Source organism: Delphinapterus leucas, chromosome 8, assembly GCF_059928025.1.
Source record: "Delphinapterus leucas isolate spDelLeu-1000000601 "Yukka" chromosome 8, BTC_Dleu_Yukka2, whole genome shotgun sequence".
NCBI classification, from domain to species: domain Eukaryota; kingdom Metazoa; phylum Chordata; class Mammalia; order Artiodactyla; family Monodontidae; genus Delphinapterus; species Delphinapterus leucas.
In genome coordinates this window covers 112,708,609-112,723,360 of record NC_143136.1, presented here as the reverse complement: position 1 = coordinate 112,723,360, position 14,752 = coordinate 112,708,609, and positions in this window count along the sequence as shown.

Below are 14,752 nucleotides of genomic sequence, written 5' to 3'. Positions count from 1 at the left end.
TTTACCCATGCCACACCCAGAAGTGCCGAGGCTGGTACAGTGTCCAGCAAGAGGAAGGCTCGCCCCTCCTCCCACCCCCAGGGCACCCCTAGACATGGGAGGGCAGGTAGGAGGAGAAAGGGAGGACGGAAGGAACTGGCAGCACAACCGTGCTGAGTGCTGAGGGAGAGCAGGGCCCCTGACGACCCAGCATCTAAAGAGAGCTCGCAACGGGCCAGGTCCGTGGAGATGGGTGGTAACGATGGACTGGTAAGTCCCGACATTGTTGGTCGATTCCAGAGGACGCTGCTGTTCAAGTACAGGGTGCGGGAGATACTTCCCTGTTGCTTGGAAATCAAACAGCTCGACTGACTTCAGGGGGTCTTACTTGACTGTGAGTCTACGGCGGTCTCTGGATGGACAGTTTGGCCTGGGGCGGGGGCGGGGGGTCACTCACTTCTGAAGGAAGGGGCGTGTGATGGCCCCGGAGCCCGTTGCAGGAGTTTCACCTTCAGAAGAAGCCCAGGGCACGGCGAAGGGTGGGCGAGATCAGGCATCACGGGGCAGGAGCTCTCCGTGGGTCACCAGGATGCCTCACCCACCAGGAAGGGGCAAGGGTGGCAAAAGCGGAAGCAGGAGAGTGGTGTTCAGGGCGGGGCCACCCAGCTAGCATGCAAGGTGGGGCCTAGGCTCTGCTCTGGTCTCCTGGTGAAATGCAGGCGGTCCTTGAAATTCCCTTGAAGCTCCGTGAACATGTTAAACACAGTTGGAGGGCTGGAGACAGAGCTGGGCAGAGGGCAGGGGCTGCAGTCCCAGGGCAGAGCTGTCAGGCCCCTGAGGCAAGGCCCGGCCCAGCCATCCTTGTGGGTGAAGGGTCCGCATACCCCCCGCCTTGTCTGTCATCTCCCTTGGCTGTCTGTCCCTAGTCAGACAGTGGGACATCACCGCCTTCCGAGATGTTCCCTCGTGGGTCCCACAGACGTTCTGCGCGTTACTCTCCACCCTCCAGGACTGACACATCTGGTCTGGCCTCACGCCTGGGCTCACATTTGCTCTTATCTGGGTGTTTATTTTTTTCTTTTTCTAAGTCAGGTTTATTAAGGTATGATTTACATACAGTAGCATTCACCCTTGAGGTGTACAGTTCCATAAATCTTAGCAAAGGCATATAGTCATGTAATCCCCAGCACAATCAAGATATACAACAGTTCTCTCCCCCCAAAATGTTTCATCCTGTCCCTTTGCAGTCTCTCCCCTGCCTCACCCACAGCCCCTGGCAACCTCTGTTATGTTTTCTGTCCCAGTAATTTTGCTTTTCCCAGAACATCATGTAAATGGCATCATATAAAGTATGTTTAGCTGGGATTTTGGAGAGAGAATGAACAGGGTCCCTTCAGCCCCTGGAAGGGGGTCAGCCTTCTATCTGCACCTGCTCTAACGAGAACGTGCAGACTCTAGTCAGGCCTACGAGGAGATCACCTGGAAGACCGGCCTCGCTGCAGAGGGAGTTGTGACGTTGGCAGAGATTTGTTGAGCATTGGCTACGTTCCCTCCTTAAATCCCCCAAGAGTCATAGGAGGATCGGTATCGTTATGATTCGGTATCTAGGAGACAGAGGCTCAGAGAGGTTCAGTAATTCACTAAAGTTGCACAGCTGAGATGTGAGCCCAATTCTGTCACCTTCACTAGTTTGTGTGGTTCTTGAGCCAAGCCTTGGAGAGATGTTACTTACTAGTGACAGGTAAGGCTCTGACACCTGATGGGTGGTGGTGGGTAGCGAGGCGCCCGGACCCACGTCTCTAGTCCCTGTCTAGGGCCGGGGGGCTTCCTTCCAGGTGAAATAATTTGTGCCTCGGACCCTCCCTAGGAGACGCGTGTGTTGAGGCATGACTTGGGCAGGGGAATTTGCACCCTGCTGCAAGCCCCTCTGTGTTCTGTGTTGTACATTTGCAAGGCTGTCACCTGAGGTTCTGCAGGGGGGAGGGGGTGCCCCAGGGACCATGGGCGGCTCCCAGCAGGCAGCCCCTCGCCGGGCTCGTAGCCACACAGCGCAGGTGGGGTCACATTCACCCCCCTGCCCGGGCCCGGCCAGGCCAGGCTGCACCAGACAGGGGAGAGGGTGCCCACCTTGGAGAAGGCAGGGGCCAGGGCTGTGGGAGAGCGAGGTCTCCCGCGCAGATGGCAGCGTGGACGCATACGGTACCAGAGGCTGCCCCGCTGCACATGCTGGCCAAGGGGAGGGCTCAGGGAAAGGACAATATCGCCGTCCGGGGACCAAGTGCCACTAAACCTTATGGGTAATGGACTTTCCATCCCCTGGGTAATAGGAGATACCAAACAATGAGGACATTACTTAGTGAGTCCCTCACCTCCGTGGCCCCATTCAGCAGACTCGGAGGAAGGACATTGCCCAGCATTGAGCCGTGTGTGGATTTAATGGGGTTTCCAGCTAAACCTTTCATCAAATTTACGGCTGTGCCTGTCTGCTGACCTTCCCACTCTCCCACATTCTTTTCGGAAATGAAGCTGTGTGCAGGCTGGGTGGTGTCACTTCCCCGGCGTCGGAGATATACAGCTGTGGACCTGGGTTGAGATGGTGGATTTAATCAGGTTGGGTCCCACAGTGCACCTGCCCCTAAGCCAGGTGACATTAGAAGAGCCGCCGGGGTCCAGCTGACCTGCACAGAGCCAGCGAGTTCTTATCCTGCCAGCCACACACCCAGGCCCAAACCTGGCCCACCTCCTTGCTGGAGCGAGGCCTGACATCTGCTCACCCCGCTGGCCTGGAGGAGGGGTCACTGCACCAGATTCTCCCAAGAACCCCCAGCCTCCAAGTTGCTGCCATTGGCACGGGGCTCCCGGACTCACTTCTCCTTCTTCAGCCCCCCATGCTGCTCCTCAGCGCCCTCTCTGCCCATTTCTTCCCCTAAATGCTCCTCCTACATTTCTGCCCATCCAAATCCGACTGCCCTTCAACTGCCTGCTCAAACATCACCACCTCCAGGAAGCCTTCCCTGATTGCCCTTTCCCCAGCAGGAAAGTTCTCCTTTCTGGGAACTGCGGGGGCACCATAGGCACTGGCTCTGTGGGGCACGCTGCCTGTCAGAATCTGCAGCCCCGAGTGGACTGTGGGCCTTGAGGGCAGGCCTGTCTCTCTGTATCCACTTGCCGCTGGGCCTGGTCCACAGAAGGCACCCATTATTGTGGACACCGTCCCTGTCATTGCCATAAGGCCTTATGATCAGACCCCTGCCCCAGAGAGTGGGGATGAGGATGTGGTCGGGCTTTGTGAATGCCCCACCGCGAACGGGGCAGGCGTCAGGCCCGCAGACGGCCCCTCCTCACTGCCGGGGCACCAGCCTCTGTGTGTCTAGACTCTGAAATAACTGACCCCGCGGGAGGTACCCCTGCACCTGTCTGCTCCAGCCTGGAAACACCAACCAGGCCTCTGACTGGCCTGGCCGCCCTCCCTCCCGTCCCTGGACGGGGCAGGCAGCTTTTCCTGCTCCTCTCTGCTCTCTTCGGGGGCAGCGTGTGTTTTCCCGGCCCTTCCCTTTCTGACCCCATGTTTGTCTGACTGGCTGCCTAAGAGGCCTGTGGCGGAGGCCATAGCAACAGGCAGCGTCCAGCGCCCACTTGGACAAACACAGCACGCGAGGCGGCTGCTGGCACAGGGTGGTGTCTAGCAGGTGGGCAGAGTGACTCAGGCTTGAGGCCTCAGCGGGGGATTCAAAATCAGATTGTCTCCACTCCCTGGAAGCCGAGGGAGCTTTGAGTTGGAAGCACCAAACTCTCCTCGGACATGTGAGGGATGTGCATGCAGACGTGGGCCGTGGTTGTTACAGTCAAGTAACCTCTGTTAGTACAAAGGACCATGGGTTAAAACTGGACTTTTCTCCCTCTGTAGCTCTAAGAGAAGGGAAAAGGGAAAGCACACCTGTTTACTGAGCACCTATTATTTGCCAGATCTTTCTGCGCCCATCAGCCTGTGCTCCTCAGGCCAACCTCACGGAGGGGGAATTCCTGGTCCCATTTTACCAAAGAGTTTAGGAAGGGGAGGGCCACGGTCTGACCTGTACCGGGGAAAGGTCACACTGGCCTTCCTAATGGGCACAAAACGGCAGGGGCAGAGTGCTGAGGCCAGGAGACTGCTTAGGGGAGCTACAACTTAGACAGGCAATAACGAGGACTGGGGCAGGGCTGGGGTAGGTGACAGATGTGCTGGCCCCGAGCCACGTCCAGTGTGTGGACTCGGGCAGGGAGGAATCCAGGACACCGGCTGAACGGATGGCGGCGCCTTCACCAAGATGGGGGGCCCTGTGAGAGAGGGTGCATGGGGAGGAGATGCCGAGCTCTTTCTTTGTTGGACGTGTCACCTCTACGATGCCCAGGGCTCATGCGAGGGATGGACAGAGTGATCCCATACTCAGAAGAGAGGTGTGGGCCCAAGATGCAGCTCCAGAAACACATGGTGAGAGACAGGCACCCAGCACACCAATGTGTTTTCTCTGTAGGTGCCAGGGACCCTCCAGGACAAGGTCCAGCTTCTCAAACGAACCTTGAAGCTGGTCCCAAAGGATCCCTGTGGTCATTGAAATCAGGTGCCTAGAAGCCCTGTCTGAACACTCCTCCATCGCAAGTGGTGGGCAGTGCCGGCCTCAGGGACCCCAGTGCGAGGGAGCATCTGTGAATGCAGCCCAGGGGCAACCTGGGAATATCCCCGCATAGTGAATCTGGATTGATGCTCAGCAAGTTAGATCAGTTCCAGCCAGAGCACCAAGCCTGTGGTTATAACCCTCTTAACAGCATCCTTTTCCTTGCTGCACTGGGTGTTGGCATTCCGAGTGGCTCGTGTGATCAACGGTGGGGAGGGCTGTGCGTGGCCGCTCGCTGGTGCTGGCAAAGCCCAGGTCGGCCCCGTTTGAGGTTAGCCTTGAGTCAACTTGAGCCATGTACTTGGGAGCCTCTCAAAGGACACGGGTACACACAGATCATTATGAGGCTAATCAGAAGTTTGGGTATTCAGTGGGCTGTGTACACAGCAAACATTGTTGGCAAGGGCCCTTCTCCCACAGAGGCCATTATTGCGGAGCGGGGTGCTGTTTGCCTGGTTTTGTCTGGACCACGATTTGCATCCACTTGATGGATTGTCAGGGTCGGGGGGTCTCTTCCTGGGGAAACAGTGGAGTGGCTGCTGAGTAAACCCTTGAGCGGAGGGGGAGCGTTAATACCAGCGTTTGCCCAGGTCCTCCAGAGGGCTGGGCTCCTGGCGCGGTGCTCCATCATTATGACAGGCGGCTCCAAAGCTTTGGACGTGCGTTCACAAGCCCCTTGTATTGCTCGCTCAGACAGGGACCCGGGAAGTCCACTCCCGGGCAGGGAGAGGCCGGACGGCAGCGGCTCAGACGCAGCGAACAGGACCTGGCCTGCGGGCTCTTGGTGTGTGGACAGCTCTGGGGGCTGCAGCTCAGTTCAAGTTTGCAGAGTGGTCTGGAGTGGCCTTCCTCCAGTCCAGCCCTGTAGGCCCCCCTAAGCCCCTGCCCTGTCACCTGCCTTCGTCTGTCTGGCGGGCTGCTGTCAAGAGCCTCCAGAGGGGGGTGGGGCAGGGGTGGGAGCTGGGGGCTTTGCTCTCTGTGGGGAAGGCCCCACCCCCCACCCCCCTCTGCCGGGATAAACACTTTCAGTTCCAAAATGCCCTGCCATCCAGCGCTGTGCTGTCTTTTTTGGCGAGGCAAGAGGTGTTAGGGGTTTCATTTTGGGTGTTTTTCTGGGACATCTGTGACGCCTGGTGGTGACCCGTTTTCCTCTTAATGGGACATCGTGGCCGAGCATTAGGAGTGAGACCCAAAGTTTTATCACTTATTTTTCATTGCCTTTTCTCCTCTTCAGACACAAAAGACTTCGACCCTAAGGTTCAGGGCAGGGAGGGCAGCAGACACAGACCACAAGGCCACGCTCCCCTAGGCAGCCTGCTGTTCAATATAGATGCGCCTGCATTTGGGTTTGGTTTGGGTATGGAGGGTGGTAAGATTTTTTAAATGACAATTTACATTCAGAACCATCAGGGATTTTCTTTCATCACAGTCAGAACTGTGTGATACAAGTTGTTTATCATCAGTGATGCCCGTTTTCCTGGAACGGGCTTCTATTCAGAGTTGCCACTTGTTAGGGGTCCAGCTCAGGGCTACAAGTCACCGCTGGAATCTGGGCTCCACTGCGGGGCTCAAGGTGACCCAGAGGAGCCAGTAGTAGAGAGTGACCTCAGTAGTGGATCCTTCTTTCCAGAGACCCCAACCGTTCCTGGGCCTGTCAGTTAGCAGACTTCATGGTCCTCGTTCTCTCCATTTACTGGTAAATGGACGCAGTTGAGCTGCCAGCCCAGCACCAGGTGGGGACCAAGTCTCCTTGTCGCTGGGGTGGGGAGGGTCCAGTGAAGAGGGGCCAGGCTAGGTGGCTGTGAGGTCATTAGGTCGGGTCCCCAGGGGAACAGAAGAGCGCATCTTATACCTGTCCCCAGGGGGCCACAGAGAAAATGTCTCTTCTCATTCAGCCCTTTTCTGGTCCTGCCTATCACAAAAGGCTGCTGAGTAAAATAAAGATCAAGGTATGTGGGGGCTAGTTTAGCCTGTTACGATGTCCCAAGGGAGTTTAAATGGCTTTTTCTTTGCATCTCATCTGTCCTACCACCTTGTCAGCCACCTGAACCAGTCCTTAGAAGGTGGTCGGCAGGTAGAGGTGGAGAAAGAGTACTGCCCACCTCACAGGGTGCAGGTTTCCTCACCCGAGGAGGGAATGAGAAATCAAAACACCATGTGAATGTAAAATCTAAAACGACAAGACTTTTTGAGAAAAACGGTCTTCAGGATCCAGGGCCAGGCACAAGATTTGGACACCAAAAGCCTGACTTGCAAAAGGACAAAAAACAAACAATAAATTGGACCTCACCAAAAATTTAAAAGTTTGCTCTTCAAAAGACCCCGTGAAGAGGATGAAAGCTATGGACGGGGAGAAAATATTTGCAAACCACGTCTCTGACAAAGGACTATTACCTAGAACATATAAAATACTCTCAAAACTCGACAGTAACAAAAGAAACAATCCAATTAGAAACTGGGCAAAAGGCATTTCACCAAAGTGAATGTATATAGATGGCAAATAAGTACGAGGTACGCTAGCTAAGAGCGCAGTGAGATTTCACTGCCCATCTGTCAGAACAGTTAAGATAAAAAGTTAGTGACAACCCCAAATGCTGGTGAGGTTTTAGAGCAACTGGATCCATTGCTTGCTGAAGGGAAGGTAAAGTGGTGCAGCCACTCGAGAGGAGGGTCTGGCCGTTTCCTACCAGATTAACCATGTACATACCATATGATCCAGCCATTGCACGCTTGGGCATTTATCCCAGAGAAGTGAAATTCTAGGTTCATGCAAACACCTGTGTCTGAATGTTTTTAGCAGCTTTATTTGTAATAACGCCAACAAACCAGGTGCCCTTCAGTGGGTGAACCAAGCGTGGTCCATCGTACCATGGAATACTACTCAGCAATCAAAAGGATCACTCTCTTGATATTCACACTAACTTTGCTGAATCTCTGGGAAAGGATGCTGAGTGAAAGAGCCCATCCTCAAAGGTTACAAACTGTACGATTCCATTTAGGCAAAATTTTTGAAATGACAAACTGTTAGTGATGGAGAACAGCTGAGTGGTTGTCAGGGTGAAGAACAGATGTGAGGGTGGGAGGGAGGTGGGCGTGGTTGTAAAAGGGCACATGAAGGATCCTTGTGGTATTGGGGCCGTTCACCGAGGTGGTGGATACACCAGCCTGTGCGTGTGTGTGTGCACACACACGCAGGAGTACCAGTAAAACTGGGAGAATCAGCAGATGGAGGGATGGTATCATTTTCAACATCAGACTCCTGGAATGGGGCCCCCTCTTTCCCCCGCACCCCCATGGATGACCAGCACCAGACCCCACTGAGGCCCCGTCCCCTCCCAACCCTGCAGGACTGTCTTCCTCCTGGCCTCTTGCTTGACTCTGCAAATTCTAGTTACCTCCTTGGACTACTTAACCCAGCACTCCACGTGGGCGTTTATTAAAGTGTTGTCCTGTTGTGTGTGTCTTCCCCAGCCCACCCCACTGAGGGTTGGGGGGAGGGAAGGGAAGATTTGACCTCTTGACTCTAGTCCCAGTGACCTCAACTTGGCTTTGACCTCTTGAACGTTCTCCTGGCTCACAAGGGGGAAGTTTGTTTCAGGAGAGGTTTCAGCAGGTGGAGGGTGGGCTGGAGCCCCGCCCCCCACCCAGGTCTGGGAGGGCTGAGGTCTGGGTCGTGGACCCACGTGGTCCATTCAGTGTTGGTTTTGTGACACAGGGAGCCAGGAAGACCTTGTGGGGTGTTGGGCAGTGCACAGGCCTCTATTTGCACATTGGGGAAGTGGGTGAGTGAAGCCTGCTGTGTGCATCGCAGCCAGCAAGGGGATGGCAGGGGGAGGGTTCTAGTGCTGGTCTAGAACTAGATCACTAGTGCTAGCGGCAGCTTCCTACCGCCTCCTGACCTGGGTCCTGGCACCTGAGAGTTTTCTCTTGCTGCTTGCCTGGTGGCAGGCCAGGGCTCCAGGAAGTAACCCCTGAAACCCACAGCTGTGCCTCACGAGTGGCTGTGGCAGAACTGGTGTATCAGTGCCCAGCTCCTTCACCCTCGGTACCGTCTACACTGCTCCCAGAGTGTCCCTGCCGTGTTAAGCCTGGCTTCCTGGGGGGTAGGGAGTGTGCTGATGCCCTGGTTAACCTCCTTCCCTTGCTTGTCCCTGGCGTCATACAGGTGGCCTGTCACCTCCAAAATAAACCCCGTGGACTCACGTCCTTGTCTCTGGGTCGACTTCTGGGGTACCCAGACCAGATGGGGTTGGTGCTGCTTCTCCAGCAGGCACTGTGGACTTGAAGCCAGGTGGGGTAGCCCACCACTAACAGTGGGGCGGGCCTATCCGCCATGCCTCGGTCTCTCCTCCTCGTGTGCAAAATGGGGACCATGACCCCTGCCTAGCCCAGCTCCTGCCACCGGCTCACATAGTTGATTTTATTATTATTATTATTATTCTTTTGGCTGTGTAGCATGTGGGATCTTAGTTCCTGACCAGGGATTGAACCTGCGCCCCTGAAGTGGCAGCGTGGAGTCTTAACCACTGGACCACCAGGGAAGTCCAGTGACTAGTTTTTTTAACTAAGGTGTCTTAGAGGGACCGGCTCAGATATCTCAGTAGCCCAGCCTGTCCCCAAGTAGTTTGGGAGGAAGGCTGAGTTGCCACAGCTTCTAGAAGCTTCTTTTTCATGTTTCTATTTTAATTTTTGCTGGTGGACGGAAGTAGGGGGAAAGGCGGGCTCAAGGCAAATTCAGCCCCCCAAGAAAGGGAGAGTAGTTTTCAAAACGCGGTGGGCCTGCCCCTCGGCTTCCTTGGCCCGCCCGGGGTATGTGTGTGGCTCGGGACAATTAGGGTTCTTGCTGGGTGCCCATAGCCCCCCGCCGCCGCTGCAGCCGCCGGCCGCCGAGCCTGTCTTGAAGGATATTCTGAGAACCGGCTCCTTTCTAGGAGCGTTTATAAGAGATTTCTCATGGCTCAGTTCCCCTATAGAAAAGTGGGGATTGTAAGTCTTGCATAGCTCAAGAAAGAAAGTGAACGGAGTGAGTCAGGGCCAGGCAAGAATAAGTTAACAGTATTCATGGCAGCGTCTTGGGAGCAATTACCCAAAAAAAAAAGAAGGAAAGCTGAACACAAAACCAACCGAAAAGCAAAAAAAAGAAAACTTGCAGCAGACTAAGAAAAGATGGACAGGACACATCCAAACTCCCGGACCCAAGCCGTGGAACAAGGGGGCAGACATTTTTGTGGGTCTCTGGATGCCTTCGGCCTCCTTAGCCCAGGGCTTTGTGGGCCCCGTCTGGGGGAATATTCAGCAAAGCTGTTTCTTTTGCATAAACCCAAGTAATGACTGAGCCTAAGGGGAGAGGAATTGTGTGGGGCTGACAACAGAGTGATTTAACGAGGGGCCACCTGACCCCCTGCACCTCCCGGCGTCCCCTGCAGAATAAATTCCCGTCCTTGCTCGGCCGCTGCGCTGCATGTTAATCACCGCAGAAGGCTGAGGCCCGAGGGAGGCCCATTGTGGGGACAGAAGTCTTGAAAGGGGTGGCCTGGGTCCTCCTGGGGCTATGCAACAGCTCGAGCTAAGTTGGGGGCATCACTCAAGTTTCCTTTCTCTTGACCGCTGAAAACCCGACTTGCCAGCAAGGGTGTGGGTCTTACTTTTGAGCTTCATTTGCCCTCCTGGTTCTTCCCAAGCATTTGCTTGCTTCCCACATCTGTGTGCTTTCTTTTTTTATTTATTAAAAAAAATTTTTTTAATTGAAGTATAGCTGATTTACAATGTGTTAATTTCTGCTGTACAGCAAAGTGACTCAGTTATACACATATATACATTCTTTTTTTATATTATTTTCCATGATGGTTTATCCCAGGAGATTGGATATAGTTCCCTGTGGTCTACAGTAGGACCTTTTTGTTTATCCGTTCTAAATGCTTTCTTTTCTTTTCTTTTCTTTTTTTTTAATTTATTTTTTAAATATATTGATTTTTGGCTGTGTTGGGTCTTTGTTGCTGCGTGCAGGCTTTCTCTAGTTGCAGACAGCGGGGGCTACTCTTTGTTGTGGAGCACGGGCTCTATGAGCGCAGGCTTCAGTAGTTGTGGCACACTGGCTCAGCAGTTGTGGCTCGGGGGCTCTAGAGCGCAGGCTCAGTAGTTGTGGTGCATGGGCTTAGTTGCTCCGCGGCATGTGGGATCTTCCCGGACCAGGGCTCGAACCCATGTCCCCTGCATTAGCAGGCAGATTCTTAACCACTGCCCACCAGGGGAGTCCCTCTAAACGCTTTCTGATTGCAACTCATTTTCCTTATTTTTTAAATGCAATCTTGGTGGCAGATATCCGGCCTTTTAGGAAGGAAAGCTTCCTGGTGCCCACATGGCTGGGTTGGCCAGGGCTAGGTTTTAACTGTGCCCTGGAGGCCTTTACTAGCTCTCAGAAGTGCCTGCTCTGTTCCCTCTCCTGCATTCTGTTCCCTTCCCTCTCTTTCTAGAGCACCAGTGCTGCTGGGTCAACCGTTACTGCTAGGGGGTAGGGGCTAGGGGCCTATCTCCATGGTGCTAACCTATGGATCGGGTAGGGATTGGCGGGGGGGAGGAATTTCAGCATCATCAAGAGACCGAAAATGAGAGAAGATGGCTAGGGGGCATCAGCTGGTTTCAAGCCCACACAGAGAAATCCACACTCCTTCATTTTGCCTCTTTCCTCCAGAATAAGCCCAGTCCTGCTTTCTCGGCCTCGGTGGGCCCCTCCCTAAGGGTGTGGCTGACAGGGAGGGAGGGACTTCCCGGCAGGGGCTCTGCCCCCGAGTCTGTGGACCTCTCACAACCCCCACCCCAGGCTGCCCTGGGTCTCTGTCTGCTGCAATGCCCACGGTTCTCTCCTCTTGGGAAACTGGGAGGAAAAGGACAACAGTAACGATGAAAAAAACCCTGAAAACGCAAACTTGGCTATAAATATGGAGCAGAAAAGTTTTGCTTGGACTCGGCACTGAATGGTCCAGTGTTGGGAGGGAGAGAGGGGAAGTTAAGCATTTTCTTTTCAGAACCGGGATGAAAATCTAATCAAGAAGAAATATGCGTTTCTGACTAAGTGTCCGCGAGACAGGATGGGCCTCAAGGAAGTGGAGGTCTGGGAGGCCAGACACACACCCCTTGCTTTCCTCTTTGTAAAATAAAGGATTGGATCCCTCTGTGACTGCTGAGGTTTTCCAACAGTGACTTGTCGATATATGCAAAAGGCTCTGAGGTCAGTACTCCTTGTCTCTCTCCTGGTGGGACAGATGGGGCTCTGCCCTCCTGTGATCCGGATGAGGAAACCGAGGCCAGGAGAGAGCACACGAGCGATGGCAGGAGGCTGAACCGTGGGCAGGTTCTAGGCATGTGGTTCAACCTAAGAACCTAGCTAAGAGTTACAATGTCTGCTTTTCCCCCCCCCCGTCTCCACCTCTCCCTCCCTGTGAGAGTCTGGACAGGTGGGTTCCCAGATATACCTGGCCCTGTACCTCTCAGCATCAGCTGTGGCTCAGATTTCTCCCTCCCTTCCTCCCATCCCCCTCCCAGCCCTCCCTCTCTGTCCCCCACTGAGGACCCCCCGAAGGCAACCGCCCCTCCACCACAGACCTAGTCCCAGACCTCATGGAGCTGAGGCTCAGTGGGAGAGTCTCTGGGGGGTCACGGGGCTGTTTGGGGTCCAGAGGGGCCCTGTCTTCCCCACCCGAGCTGGTGTGGGGCGGGCAGGGGAGTCCTGAGAGCAGAGTGTCAGCCAGGCTGACCAAGTTGGGGCAGGGCGCATATTTACAGAGGCAAGGGAGGTGGCCTTCCTTTTTGAAGGATGAGACTTTCAAGGCGGGCTTTAAGGTGCCATGGTTACAGCGTCAGTTTCCAGGGCAAAATTGCACTCCAAACCGATGGCATTTTGTCCCCTTCCATCCTAGGTGGCCTGTGATCAGGAGGGAGGCAGCCTGCACCTGGGGGCTGTCCTGTGAGCAGAGGCCCCAGAAACAGGAGACCAGGACTCTCCTCTGTTACGATACCCCAAACGAGGGTGCTTCCCCCACAAGCACCTCTCCCACTGGTGCATCCAGAGTTGCTGATCTCGGTCAGTCTCAGCCTCAGGGGAGGAAGCTCCCTGAGTTTATTTCCTGGGAGCGGAAATAGGGCTCCATCCTTTCGCTCCTCAATCTTTCTCCCCGCCCGGAATATTTTGGAAAAAACAAACAAACAACAACAACAAAGGAAATGGGCTGTCAGGCTTTGCCATTAACATCTGTGATCTCTAGAAGGCAGGTGACGGCTGGAAACTTTAGTTTCTCTGTCAATACAGTGAGTGGGTTTGACTGATAAACTCTTAGGTTGAACTGATATCTTTGATCCTATACATGTATACTTTGATTTTGTCTTTAGGGTCCTCAAATTTTACGAGGCTTTTTTCACTCAGTTTCATGAAGTCGTCTGGTAATTCCACCCAGTGGAGTGGCATTTTGTCTTCAACGGCAGCGTCATATCCAGTTAGACTGGTCCTTGTGCTGAGCCTTGGGATTTCTACCTTTCCAGTCTCCGCTGTTCAGAAAAGTAAATGCAGTATTATTTTCCCAATGAGGATCCCTTTACCTGTCGCGTATTCTTACTGTTAATGCACGATGCACTTCCCGTACACACCCCCTGCTTCCAAATTAGAGTAAAATGGAACGGCATGATGCACTGCTAGAGTAGATTTTAAAAAAAAAAAAGATTATGATAAAGAAAATCATTCCATTCCTGTGAGTTTGGGATTATATTTTCCCTAGACATTTGCCGTGTTTACAGAGGAAAAGAAATGTCTCTGTAAACATAGACTGTATTTACAGTGAAAAATAAATATCGAAATAAATGTCAAGCTTTTAAAACTGGAGCACTGGCGGAAGTCCATGCAAGTGGATGGACCCAAGGGCTTCCCTGACTCGGGCTGTGCGTTCTCAGATTTGCTCTTAACTCTGGGGGGTTTGTCTTTCTCTCCCCAGCGCCAAGCCCGGCTTTAGGGAGGGGAAAATGAACAGTGATGGAGCTTGATATTTTACACAGAAAGCCTCATTTTCTCACCACCCTGGTACTACTACTAGTCTTTAGATGAGGCAGCTGAGGCTCAGAGAGGGAAAGCAACTTGCCCCGAATCACACAGCCAGCAGTCGGTGTAGCCGGCTGTCTCCCCAGCCCAGACGGAAGGGCGAGCGGCCGGACCAGTGCATGCTCGTGCCCTTCTAACCCAGATCCAGGGCAACAGCCAGCTTGCGGCACCTCCAGAGATGGGGCCGAATGGAAGGGTGTGTCTGGTGAGCAGGGCCTCTCTCCGCTCCCTCAGCCTGGGATACCCAGCTGTGTACACGTTTGTATCTTTTCACTGAACTCCGGGGCCTTAACTGGAACCTCTTCCAGCCGGCAGGCCACCTACACACCCCCCGCGACAGCTCTTGCCTGCGGCTCACTGTGAGTGAAACTGCAGCTGGGCCTCATTTGTGCCTTTGAGTTTTACAAGCGGGCATCTTGGTGGGAGATGGGTTTTGCAGATCCCTGCAATATAGAAGCGAACACCCTGGAATAGGAGGGAAAACACATTTCTCACTTTAGGGGTTTGCTTCTGAGGGCTTCTATTTTTGGAAATGTGTCCTCTCTCTTTCTGACAGACAGACACACACACACACACGCACATGCACATGCACACGCGCACACACGCACACGCACACACACTATTCCTCAGGCTGCAGCTGTGGAAGGCAGGCACCGGAGGACGGATTGATTCCGCCCCCCCCCTTCCCCGCCCTAAGCATGTTCCTGGCTGGACCAGTGTGGGACCATCACCTCTCCTGGGTCCTGGAAGGCCTCTTTGGCTGTGTGACTGCAGCTGGCAGTAAACTGAGAGCGATTGTGTGGCCATAGCAGACACAGGGGAGGCTGGGCACTTGCAGCCTGGGGACCCGCTTTCCGCCCAGGCCCGGCTTGGACCTGGACATAACGGGGCCTCGGTTTCCCATGTGCTCGACAGGAATGCCAGGGCCCACGTTGCCTCTCTCTTGTGGCGGCTGTGAGGGTTAAGTGAGGTCCTGGATGAAAATATGCCTTAGAAATGAGTCTGCCCGGGGAGCATAAACGCAGGCTGTTTT